General features: G+C 43.6%; 1 long non-coding RNA gene across 1 annotated transcript; it reads right to left on the bottom strand.

The window, feature by feature from the left end:
* Positions 1-9,558: 9,558 nt before the first annotated feature.
* On the bottom strand, positions 9,559-12,662 carry LOC131682970 (uncharacterized). Its single transcript, XR_009304291.1, has 3 exons — positions 12,613-12,662; positions 9,863-9,955; positions 9,559-9,680 (listed from the first exon to the last, which is right to left on the bottom strand). It is a non-coding gene; the product is annotated as an uncharacterized LOC131682970 (long non-coding RNA).
* Positions 12,663-14,061: the final 1,399 nt, after the last annotated feature.

Genomic DNA, 14,061 nt, shown 5'->3' with positions numbered 1-14,061 from the left:
ATGTACTCATTCACTCTCGCTCACGCGTTCATACGTCCTGTATGAGGCTTACTTGGGTGCTCTCTCTATCGCACCTTGATTCACTCTCTAACACTCCACATGAGGCTGACTTGTGTGCTCACCTTTTTCATTCCTTGCTAGGCTTACTTTTGTGCTAGCCTCTAACATACCATGTGAGGCTGACTTGAATGATCACCCTTTCGCTCCTCTACCACGCCACGAGGCGTCAATAGCTGAGTCCCACTACGACCCTCCCATCTTGGCATGAGGCAGTCTACATATACGCCTATACACTCGCTCTTCTGCCTTGCTTCGGGGTGGCTGGGTTTACCCCTTACGCGGTTGCCAGTCGCTGCGCCAAACCTGCTTCAGCATGAACAGACCATTCACTCACTTTTTCGCGCTCGGCCCTTTCCGCTCCAACTAACCAATCACTAGTTAGTCGTGCCCGTTGTCTGTTGCTCGGTGCGCCAGATTCCCTGTAGCCTACAGACAATCTGGGTGGTTGCAGTCGAGACTGCGTTCCACTTCTCCCCCGATTGACACATCCGCTGAATAAGGGTATCAGGGGTTGTGTCCCAGCCACAGACGTCAAGTATTGCTCTTCTTTCGACGTCGAACCGAGGACATACGAACAATATGTGTTCGGCAGTTTCGTCTACACCTGGGCAGTCCGGGCAGGCTGGGACCTCCGCGTGCCCGAACCTGTGGAGGAACTGTCGGAAACAGCAATGGCCTGACAGGAATTATGTCAGATGGAAGTGAACTTCCCCATGGGATGGGTCCACCTACCTTTCGAGGAGTTTTCCCACTCACGCTGCCATCTGGCGACCGAGGTCACCCTGCTGCGCTCGCGGGCTCCTCTATTTTCACGTAGCTCGAAGCACTCCTCATCTTCTCGGATGACCAGCCCATCATGTTCGCTATCATGCAGGATCCATCGTGTGATACCGTGCGGTAAGCAGATATCATTCTGAGGCACATCACGCGGTAGGTGCTCTCCAATTTCCGTAGGTAACTGGTTGCCCTCAGTGCTCTTGACCATGACGGGTCGCCGTACCTGAGGATAGATACGGCAACGCCTGCCAGTAGCCTACGTCTACTGGCGCACACTTTTGAGCTGTTGGACATCATCCTCGATAGAACCGCAACAGCAGTCGACGCTCTCTTGCATGTATAGTCGACGTGGCTGCCGAAGGTCAGCTTGTCGTCTATAATGACTCCGAGAGACTTCAGACTCCACTGTGAAGTGATCGCGACTTCTCCCACATGGATAACTGCATGTTGTGCCGACTTGCGGTTGTTGACGATAACTACCTCCGTCTTATGATGAGCGAGCTCCAGGGCTTTCGCGCCCATCCATTCCTCCACCGTGCTAATCACGTGTTCTGCGGTTAGTTCTACCTCAGGAATTGACTCCCCGTAGACCTCCAAGGTTACGTCGATCTTGACCCCAGGAGGGAACTTCAGTCTCAGAACCCCGTCATACATGAGGTTCCATAGCACCGCGCCTAGGTTCGAGCCCTGCGGGACTCCGGCGGTAATCGGAACCCTTTTCTGACCGGCATCGGTCTCGTATAGCAGTACGCGGTTTTGGAAGTAACTTTCCAGGATCCGGTACAGACCCACCGGTAGGCTAAGCCGGTGTAACGAGAGCGCGATGGCATCCCAGCTTGCGCTGCTGAATGCGTTCTTCACGTCAAGTGTCACTAACGCACAGTATCGAATACCTCGCCTTTTCCGTTGGAACGCTATCTCGGCAGTTTTTATCACTGAGTTGAGAGCGTCCACTGTGGACTTACCCTTCCAAAAGCCAAACTGGTTGCTTGACAGACCGTCCGTACCTCCCGCGTACGGGGTTAGCCTGTTGAGGATGATCCTCTCAAGCAGTTTGCCAGTCGTGTCGATCAGACAGATTGGTCTGTACGCCGATGGGTCGCCTGGCGGCTTCCCGGGCTTCGGCAACAGCACCAATTTCTGCCTTTTCCATCTATCGGGGAAACGGCACTCGTCAAGGCATCTCTGCATAGCTAGCCTGAACATGTTCGGGTTCGCTATGATCGCTGCCTTGAGAGCGCTGTTTATCACCAGAGTCACCATTTCGGCCGTGCCCGCACTGTCTCGTAGTGCAGGTGGCCAGGGGCTTGTGACTCGAGACGGGAAGAGTGCTTCGATAATCGTCGCCAACCGGTCAGGAGATCGTTCTGGGGGTGAAATGCCCCATTTGGTCTTGGCCATCACGATTCTGTAGGCGTCACCCCACGGATTCACGTTGGCACTTTCACACAGGTTGTCGAAACACGCTCTCTTGCTACTTTTAATGGCCTTGTTAAGGGCCAATTTCGCAGCTCGAAACACTTCACGGCGGTTCTCTCTTGCATCCTCGGTGCGAGCTCTTTGCATCCTACGTCTAGCTCTGAGGCAGGCTGATCGTAGAGCTGCAATCTCGGCACTCCACCAGTATACCGGGCATCTACCGTTTCTTGGCAGTGTTTTTCTCGGCATAGTGGCGTCGCACGCGTGTGATAGAACAGCTACCAGCGCATCCCCGCTTAGACTGTCGGTGTTGGCCTCCAGTCCCAGGGCGGCGGTAAAAGCTTCGCTGTCGAAGTGATTGGACTTCCACCCGCGTACCTTACAGGGATCTCCCGCCCTCGGATGCTGCACACCATAGTTGATCCTAAAGCGGATTGCTAAATGATCGCTATGGGTGTAGCCTTCGTCTACCCTCCATTCCATGCCTGGAACCAGACTCGGGCTGGCAAATGTTACGTCAATCCATGCCTCCACTCCGTTTCTACGGAATGTGCTAGCGGAGCACTTATTGGCTAACACAGAATCGAGTTTCGCAAGCGCCTCCATTAGCGCTTGGCCCCTGCTATTTGTACAGCGGCTGCCACACTCTACTGCCCAAGCATTAAAGTCTCCCGCTATGACTACCGGTTTCCGGCCCACTAGGTCCGACGAGAGCCTGTCGATCATCGGGTTGAACTGATCTATGGGCCACCTTGGTGGAGCGTAGCAGCTACAATAGAACACACCATTGATCTTGGCCGGGGACGGGAACCGTCCCGTTGTACAGATTGCAACCATCCCAGACCCGTCCGACACCCAATTGCCGTTGCCGGCAGGGATGTTGTACGGGGCGGATAGGAGGGCGACATCTGTCCTCGACTCCGAGATCGACTGCCACAGCAGCTGTTCGGCTGCTGCACAATGGTTAAGATTTAGCTGTGTGACGTTCACGGCTTCTTCTTATTTGCCTCACCGAAGGGACACGAAGTTCCGCCCATAGCGTGGTTACGGGCTTGCTTCTTAGCGGTGCAGATATGCGCCTTAGTGCAGCCCCGCTCCTTATGCCTCTCCTCGCCCAAGCGACGACATAATTTACTCCTGCCTGTACCCTTACGTTCGTACGACTTATGGCCGGACTCAAGGCACCGATAGCACCTATCCACTGAATGCGGCTGGGGTATGCTAACTGGGCATACAGACCAGCCGATCTTCAGTTTACCTATCACGGTACCTTTTTTGCAGCTGCCTTCAGTAGCCTGAGGTAGGCTACTTGCGTGCCGGAGGGTCCACCTCTCAAGCGCACAGAGGCCCGCTCAATTGTTATGTCGCATTATTCCTTGACGGCTGCGACGACATCGTCTGCGGTCGTGAACTCGTCCAGTTGTTTACATTGGAGAGTAATTTCCGCTTCTAACGACCTCACCTGGGCGCCTTCACCCAGGACCTGTTGGGCCAAGGCCTCATAGACTGCACTGGATTGTGCGCCTCGCTTCAGCGCCAAAAGCATTTCGCCTGTATTGGTGCATCTCACGCTGCGCACGTCTTGCCCGAGGACCGAGAGGCTTTCGGCCGCCCTCATCGACTTTAGGACATATTTGTCCTTGTCGGTCTTTAACCACAAGGCCTCGCCTCTGTCCTTGACCTCCTTCGCGGGACGCGGTGCATCCGGTGTCGGTGTCGGCTTCTTCTTAGTGACCAACGTCCAGGGGTTTACGCCCCCTGCCCCGGTTGCACCAAGTAGCTGGTGCCTGCGCCCCGATTTACCTCGACCAAACGACGTTTTGTCGTGACGGTTACACGCCGTATGGTGTTATTTTTTGCACCCTCACCTGGTGACTTCCTAGGGCGCTTCGCGTTCGACGTCGTCTTGCGCTTGCCCTTGTCTTTCGAGAGGAACTCAGCCGCCGCTTCGAGCGACTTGGCTGCTCCATAGAAGGGGAAGGCCCCTTTCTGGGTACCTATGTCGGCCTTCTCTCTTCCCTCCCTCTTGGAGGCCACTGTCTGGATTCCTCTGTCGGACTTCCCGACATTCCACCCTCTTGGCCTAAGCCTGCTGTTCCTGTCTTGCGACACGAACAGCCTTCCGGAGCACCAGCAGGCTCTGTTTCAGCTCCTTGCTGATATTTTGCTACGCGTTAGTGAACTCGATTATACTATCGAGCTGCTCCACCACTTTACGCATCGCGGTTAGTGGCCCGTCCAGCGCGTTGGTAGGGCTATTATCAACCACTGCTGGGGGGTCACTGGTGCTGTCGGATACAGCCCTCGTCGCTCCACTACCGTCCCCACGGGGGGGAGACCTCATCAAACCCCCTTTAGCAAAGGGGTTCGGCATCTCCGTTTGTTTGTTTTTATTATTTTTCACGTCGCTCATTGATCCCACGAGTAGCGCGAGAAAGAAATGTACGCCACGCCAGAGTTCCGCAGTAACGTGGTAAGGGACGCTTACTGTGGGGGTTGCCCAGGTACCCCACAGGCTCCATTAACGATCGAGCATCTTTTGCACCCCCTCGATCACTCATCCCTCGGCACGGGTCGTGATGATCTGGGCCGCGGTCACCAGGGGCGGCGAAACACTTTACGCCCGAGTGGGTAGTAAGCATAGGGTGAGGGGTCCATTAGTAAGGATTTCTTCCCTTTTGCACACGCTTACATTACATTCACATTAAATTACGTTCGTTTATGTAAATGTAATTGTGGTACATCGATGTTTTCAAATGTGTGTAGTGCGAGATACATGCGTTGCACATCTAAATTTTTTGAAACGGTTCAAAATTTCGAGTGGGTAATTACCCACTCGGTTATTTTCGAGTGGGTAGTACTACCCATACTACCCACGCTTTCCGCCGGCCCTGGCGGTCACCACGTAAAGCAAAAAAGGTCATAACCTTGGACTTGGGGTTATGACCATTTTTGCTTTACGTGGTGACCGCGGCCCAGATCATCACAACCGTTCTCCTTTACCAGGGCTTTGGACCTGTAGCTCTGGTTCTCAATAGTTCCAAGTACGTAGGTTATTACAGACATGCTACATTCAGTCTCCTAATTCAATTCCTATGTCAAGCACTGTATCGGATACATTTATTATTGAACTGTAATTAACGATAAGTATTTCGAGTGAATATTATTACGGTAACTTTACTGCCTAAAGGTTAGTTGACATATCTACTGACATGTTGAGTTCAAGCTTATTCTACCTACTCGTTCGTCTGACAGTCCAAACTTCAGCACGGTGGCTCAATAGTCTGGCTCTTGATATTGAAGGCTACAGACGTCACAGTTTTCCACTTTTCGCATCCAACTATTCTTGAATTTCCGAAAATTCATAGGCTACTTTTGTGTTATAATAAATGCCAACTTTCAATTGAATCTACCGCAAACAAGATTCAAATTCAAAGCCTCCTTCGATCTTTCCCTTTTGAGCTAACGATGTTTTCACGCAAATGCGAATACTTCCATTCACTAACTAAAGCCGTCATTTGCTCTGTAGTGACCACTTTAGTTTAAGGTTGAACAGAGAAACGGTCAAAAATCGAAAACGAAAAAAAGCAGTTTTTTCCACACTGCTTGTTGGATATTCATGAAAATCAATCAGCTTATGTAGAATATTATTACAGTACTGCTGATTGATTTTCATGAAGATCTAATAAACGGTGCGGAAAAAATCTGTTTTTTTCGTTTTAGATTTTTGTCCGTTTCTCTGTTCAATCGTAAATGTTAACATGTCGAGTTATTTTGAGCGTTCATAAACAGCGAGAAGTATGTTCCGAGTGTTTTTGCTCTCAAAAAAGCCAGCGCCGTAGTGGAGAGAATGCCAATGGAGATGAAAATGAACAGTAAATGATTGAGCGGCTTTGCTGTATGAATGAATGATGAAACGAACAACTGACTTGAGCATAGTAGGACAAGTTCAAAAGAATCTGTCATCAATTCATATCTCTGATTTTAGAGAAGCCCATTTTAAATTTCCTTGTTTTGTTCAGAAATGAGATGTTTTCACAAATATCTAAGAAAACTTCTGCACAATATGTGAAAAAAATGTATTCGGTCCTTCCGCTCCTAGCCAGCGACAAACCAGTCTAACATGGTGGAAAATCCGTATTTTTCCTGACATATTTCTTTTTAATGTGTATCTTTATTTGTATTTTTCTTGAAGACTTGAGGAAATTGCCTGGAAAAAATCGGTAAAGTCCGCGTGGACATTGTGGGAGAGCGATAGCTGTACAAAAATTGTAGTGGCGAAATTTGGACGAAAACGACATCTATGAAGTAAGCTGTAAACTGTAAACTGTTAGATTCCAAGAAGTTCTTAGTCGATGCTAGAAGTGCTTCACCGTCGATAAAAGGAACAACTACATGCACAGAATAACTGCCTTCTTTTATTCGCTGGGAGGAGAAAAGACCCGCGACTTCGGGAAGCTCATGGCTCAAGCCTTGTTTTTAAACTTTTTTTTCAGGTGCGCCATTTATCAAAATAAAACGGCAACAAGTTGTAAATCTGTAATGCTAAGATTTAAATTTTATGAGTGTCACTTTTTGGAAGCCGAGCCAAACCGATTCATGCGAATATTATTGGATCTTGTGCCTAATTGAATCAATTCTAAGAGGTTTCAATATCTGTTGAAACATCTACCAAACATTTCCCAATGTAACTAAAAACTAACCAATGACAATCTTTCCAGTGTAAAAACGGATCTGCTCACTGGGGGTGCCATGAGCCGCTTGTACATAGCGAACGCCAATCGGTACGATACCGGCAATTACACCTGTGCACTGGCAGACATCACCCAGGCAACCGTGTCGGTTCACGTTCTCAACGGTAACTATGATTTCAGATTTTTCGGCAGTTGTGTGATTGAGTTTGAGTGATGAATTTGTGTTTCTTGTAGTATGTCTAACGAAATCATATTTTAATCCTACTAAAACTTCTACTTTTCAGGTGAAAATCCTGCTGCCATGCAGCACGGTGGTAGTGTTAAATGGCGTCCATTAACCAGCACGATGCTACTTATTTTGGTGCTTCTGACATGCAGCGCTCGGTGACTGTAAATGTTTTGGTCCTGGAAGGCGCTAGATTTTTTTTTTGTTTTGCTCGCTTATCACTGTGCGAAATGTATATGATTATAGTCCACCTACCGAAGACTAAATTGTGTACCGAAAAAAAAACAAAAACGAATCTAAATAACTTTAAATAACGTTATACATACGTCCGCATCTATGGAGTAACTCAACGATATAATCGGCATCCAAACTCATTCACTAAGCATGTGGTATGAGAATAAAATTATGTACTAGATTTTTGGTGTATCTTTCCTACGAACATATGACGTAAGCAAACAATCAAACATATGCTGTTGTTTTCACTTTATCTACGACGTACTTGGAACTCTTGCCATAGTTTAAACCATTTAACATTGATCCTTATGTTGGCTTTCATTTTGAAAAAAAGGAAAAATGCACTAAATTCCAAGAAAAAAAAACACTGTATACTCCTTGTACCATCCTCCGAAATTAGGAACTTTAAGAGCAAATCAAACTTTTCAAACATTGTCTATTCTATAACAATAATTGCAACAAATTCCATTTTCGACTCGACGTAAAAAGATTTACATATTGTGGCTCAAACGTAGATAGAATATTTTGCATTGGAATTTCTCACGTGCATCAACCAAAAAAAAACCAAGTCAAACAGCTTCAAACTGACTCAAGGCAAACAGGGTTGTAGCCGGTTTTCGGTTGCAACCCTAACCACCTGCGCCGGCTCGTCGCACATTCGTCCACAGCGGATTACAGAAAGAAATTAACTAACAATATGAGTCAAATGCGAAAAAAAATGTCCCATATCACACTTTTCCGACCTTTTCTAAAACATAATAAATGCACCACACTGTCCATTCGAACAAAAAGAGATGGAGTTTATTTACCACGTTTCAGGCAAGATTAACGAACAAAGTCACCAATTAACCGGTTGTAGTTTTCATAGAGTAGAATGTGATTCTACAGTGATTCGATAGTGAATATTTGGGAAGGGAATCTTTATATACCAGACACAGAAGAGAAAAAAAACAACAAACCAAACCATGAAAAAAATGAAGGCGCTTAACGAAAGGAAAATATGAGTGAAATTAATAGTGAGTAAAAAATTGACAACTACAGAAGAAAGAGAGGTTTTGAACCAATCATTGAATAAAAAAAAACTATATATATTCTATTTGTAAGTGTTTTGCGCGTAAACTTCTGACTGTTGACAGATAGTCGAATAGCCGTTTCTGTTTTAAGCCCAGGTTCATGAGTGAAATAAACCGCTTTTATATCAACGACTCGTTAATATTTACATGCATAGAAAAGAACAAAAAAAAACTTCGTAGTTAATTTAATGGCTAGCAATATGAGGAACCAACAAACCAAATTTATACTTTCCAAATATTGTACTAAGATGTGGTAGCGATCCATTAGTATTGACATTAATTCCAAAAATAATGTGTTACGTATGGACATATAGAAATTTATGCGCATGCAGAAAGTGTTGTGAACATTATTTCAGAATATTTATTTTACAATCTCTTATAGATACAGAAAAAAAACAAGAAATATGCATTTTTATAACCACATATATATAAATATACAGTTCAACATGACTACGAGCCCATACTTATAGGAATAGAGAGGTGGTTTTTATATTAATTTTATAAAATTAAAACTAATAACGAAACAAACTTATCAAACTGATATGTCAAATGATGGTTGTGGTCAAAGCTATATAACTAATATTAACCTAAATAATTCATATGATACAAACTACTAGCATTAGACCCATTGAATATATCGTAACAAAATATATGAATAAATAATCGATAATAAAATACATTCGAGATTGTTTTAACTAATAATTATATATCACTAAATGACAGCAATCACTGAAATTGAAGATCACTTAGAAAGTGATCACTTAGTTGTTTCACCTGATTGTACAGAATACATTTATGAGAAGTTTTTATCAGACCGACATATTTAAACAGTCTATTTCTAATCACTAAACACATCAGTCGCGATACTTAGTATGCTTTCTGCTTGTGTCCGAACCAGCGCAAAGCGAACGACAAAAATAAATACTTTTTTATGTGCATTGCATGAACAATAAGCGCTACAAAACCTTGTTCATCGACCAAACAGTGACCATTGACTTCCAGTCTTTTCGCAGGAAACCGAGTATTCGTGATGTGGAACATTTGCTAAAGATGAAAAAGGAGCTGACTTACAATTCCCGTCTTTATCTAGTTCGAACATGTAGGACAGTTTGTGCTGAGAACGTTCAACAAGTTGGTCCAGGCAAAAAGATTCTTGTCCAATAACAATACTAGGCACGTGCTTCACATGTGACAACTCTAAAATAAAGATAAGAGGGAAAAATCTTAAAATTCACTAGTCATTCTTTTAGCTGGATGTTTGTTTTAACAATTGCGGAATTTTAAACCGCTTTTTTTTTTTAATATAAATTAATTTGAATCGACTTGACATCAGGTTTGATAATTGTTCATGGAAAAACTGAAGCAGACAAATCACATACACATAATCCACTATTTGCCAGTTTGCTCTCATTAATTTACTCCAGGATCTCCGCTAGTTGTTGAGCCGTCAGCACATAGATCATTCTCGAGCTCTGAAATACAAACAACTCTTAGGGTTTTTGATGTTCCGGGAAGTGCTGGGAATTCCTTGTCATGTCTTAATTTGCCGAGACCAGGAAGTACTCGCTTCGGATTTCTTGCAGCCCTTCCAAAAAGGTGTTATTTTAGGAGCCCCCACAAAAGACACCTTCAAACATTCACAAACAAGTTTATGAAAAAAAATGTTTCTCCTCTTTCTCCAACTTCTACAACGTCAGAAGTAAGGAGGTTTGTTGTTAATGGTGGTGTAGCTTTCTTTAGCATTACTGCAAAAGATTGTGTGGAATGTTCCTTGAAGGAACGTTTTAGTTTATCGCCGTATAGTTTACATGTCGAGAAATCACAGTAAAGTCAATTTTTAGGATTTCAATTGCAAGACTCATGGTTATTATGCTCGCCGCATTTTTCACAGCCGCTCTTATAGCTACAATGGATGGCTGAGTGACCCAATTGTTTGCAATTAAGGCAGTTCATCACCCGCTGTACATACGGGCGGGTAGACGAATGTTTTGAAAGAGTATGTAGCTCGCCGAAGTGGTTCCAGCGAAAGTCACCCGAAAAAATTCGATTGGAGGTATGAGCAAGCGCTTGCAATCCAGTATTTTACTGGCTTAATGAAGGGGTCCTTAAAACAACCTACGATATATTCCAGCAAATATTTGGTTTTTTAAACTCTCATTGTTGACCACGCTAACTATTTCTACTTTGCTAGCCGGTAGATAGACTAAATATTCCATCGTACAACGACCGGAAGAGGCATACTTATTTTTCTTTGAGCCGGCTATCACGACCCTAACTTTGTTCGTCACAGCCGAATATTGTTCCATTAGGCATTTAGAAATTTGCAATTAATTTAAAATTCTGTGTATCGTTTAATTCGCTCTTCTGAGTCTTGAGAGTTGATAAGTGTAGGAAGGAGAACGAAAATAAAAATCAATCAGCTCCAGCAGCGCTGCAATAGCAAACACTGTCGCATTCCGCACCAAACGTGAATGAAACACTGGATAATCCGAAGGCTACAACACGCATAAGGCCTTTCCGCGGAGCAGGATATAGAATCCGGAATTTAAGCAATATTTATTAAACTTCGTAGTGCGTATGACTTTTATAAGAATAATCGAAAAATCGCAGCGATGTAGAAAAGAGAAATTTTCCAGTCTATTATAAGTTCTCCACAGATTTATTTGTAATACATTCGAAGTCAGGTATGTTTAAGTGACGGACGGGATATTTTTTTTTAAGACTGAGAAATCAGTTGCGCAGATCGGTTTATTGAGCAGACGATTTGTGAGGGAATTTAACCCGTCTCTATCATACAGCAAAATCAGTTGACGCTAGACGTTTGAAGGTGACGGAGAAAGCATTTATTCAGGAGACTGTATATCAAGATCAATGGCATAAAGGCTGCGACCTGGTTGGTGGATTGTTCATTACACTGCGTATCGTTAGGTTTGCATTTCTACTCCAAGTTCAATCACGACATCTTTTTACATACGCGAATGAAATCAAAGGTGCTTTTATGATCTATTGCTGATCAAGTTTTTACATATTTTTCGTGTCAATTGCTGTTGCACCGTTGGCTTGTCTTTCAATTTATTATATTTCCAGTCTCACCTAAAAAAATGGATATCGAACCAGATTCGTCGTCAAAAACTTCGACTTCCCGCTTAAAATCATGCACATTGATCTTCTTTCGGATTCGCTAATAATTCTAAAGACTTCGAAAAGACGTAAGCAGAAAAGTTCCACCAAGACAGATAGCTTGAAAATTCGCCCAGATAACATCAAAAATATGATATTCTGTCTAAGGCAAGCAAACGACGCTGCTTTAATGAAGAACTATCACGTCTACATGCCCACTTACTAAGTTGAGATCGACGGAGTGATCATCGACTGGACGGGACATAATTGTGTGTCCCTTCAAACTCGTTTTGGGTGATATCTGGCGAAACTGCTTTGCATTTAACTACCACGTCAACATGTCTTAATTCACAAGAATCGTTCGCGTACTCGACTGTTTGTACCGCGCGTCATGTACTGCAGCATTAAACTAAATACAAACAAATGGGCCACTGTAGCAATAAGCTCGGTTTGACAATTGTACATTACCTATTGTTACGCCCCACGTATAAAAATAGAGCTCAAGGAATCTGAAGCGTTCCCTTAAAAGACACTCTAAGCAAATACTAAAAGAGCCGCACCACACTTATCACGACAAATCATCACTTGACTCAGAAAGACGGTGATGATCCTCTTTTCTTTCTCTTAAAAACTATAGGCGGAAGAGAATGCCGTGAAGGCTTAAATTTTCCATTTGAGGGTTCGCCAAATATAACAACTCAAGGAAGCTCTGACAGATAGCTGAAACAAAGTGCTTCTGGTGTTAGACACTTGACATCAAACATGGAGTTATGAAGTTTCTTTCCAGGAACACCAAAAATCTAATGTGAAATTTAAACCAGAGCTTCAACTTAGTACAGGTTGAGCTTCGGCAACTTTCTGCTATTGCAGAACGCCTCCTGGCACCGAAAAGAATGGAGGTGTCTTCTCGATGAGAATTAATCTTGCTCCATAATCGTTGATACAGCTTTAAGGAAGTGACCGGCTTTGCTTCCCGTTAGTACACTGTGGTAACCGACCATGTTCTCACCGTCCATTTTTTTTCAGCGTCGAGAAAATTTTAAACGCGTCTGTTCGCTCTAAAGTTAGTTTTCTGAATGTCGAATCAAATCTTTTAACGATACCTTATGCATTACACATACTAAAATTTCTTTCACTAAAAACACGCACACACGTTCATTGGTTGACCGTTTATCCATTATTGTATGAACACAACTTATGCTCGTTCTCGGATATCTCTCTTCTAACAGCTTTCAAACAAAACTCTCGAAAGCACTTTTAATTCAGTGCATGGCCTATACCTTTAAGCAACTACCTTGATCAATGATTCATATCCATCTTCACATACACATCATTTTTAAGCTCTCCCGAGACTCCAACCCTAAACGATATTTCCTATATTAATAGCGCACTTCACAGTAAAACAATATAATATAGGAAACGTCAGTTTTTGTTTTTGTTTTGTTCTATAATTCTGTTTAATAAATTTCAGTGATGTATATCACCGTCGTAGGCATTTTGTAAGTACATTTTAAGATAATTATATTATTTATTTTTCTTTATAGCCTTACTTATCTACTACATTCTCCTATTACTCTACTCTTATTGCAAAAAACAGCCAAATTTATTCGCTATTGAAATACAGCGTAAACAAATTGATCGTCGAATCTGCTAGGTCTTTTGATGTCTCGTCGAAATCTTTTAAAATTGGATGATTGAGGATTCACAACATCACCGAGGGCGAGAGGAACCGATGTGTCCATCACATGAGGGGAATTCGGATCACTATTTACTTTCTCCATGCAATCTGCGTCGTTCGAATATCTGGAGAAACGTTCATATTTGAAGCTTCATCTGGTGTTACAGGAGCCCTTTTTACGTCTTGCACATTACGTGCGTACTGGATACCATTACTGCTTATCAAAACGACTTTGGGACCGTCTCTCGCTACGACCTTGTAACGTTCTTGTGAGAAAGCAGAATCAGTTTTGGATTTTTTATTTTGAGCTAATAATACCGTATCGCCAATTTTTATATCCGATTGTTTCGCTCCTTTTGCTAAATCTGCATCTTCTTTACTTATCAATTTCGTTTCAGCATCTTTTTCACGGATATCTGTACGGTCCAACTGCTTACGTGAGCGCTCCCAGAGACACGGAAAATGTCCACGATACTTCCATCCACACATTAGCTCAAAGGGAGTTACTAACAGTCTGGAATGTGGAACCAAATTGTTATGATTGTGAGTGTATAGTTGAAGCGCACGTCTCCAGTTAGTGCCATCAATTTTGGATGCTGCCAATGCTCTCGTTATCCCTTGGTTCTGTCGTTCTACAGCCCCGTTTGATTGTGGACTAAGTGGAACTGATTTTCGTATCTTAACGCCTTTGCTCTCCCAGAATTGTATGAATTGAGTACCTTGAAAAGGCGGACCATTGTCGCTCTGTATAATTAGCGGACAACCCCAGAGTCGGAATAC

Source organism: Topomyia yanbarensis, chromosome 2, assembly GCF_030247195.1.
Source record: "Topomyia yanbarensis strain Yona2022 chromosome 2, ASM3024719v1, whole genome shotgun sequence".
Taxonomy (NCBI): domain Eukaryota; kingdom Metazoa; phylum Arthropoda; class Insecta; order Diptera; family Culicidae; genus Topomyia; species Topomyia yanbarensis.
The sequence above is the reverse complement of the archived record's forward strand: the minus strand, read 5'-3'. Positions and strand labels throughout refer to the sequence as shown.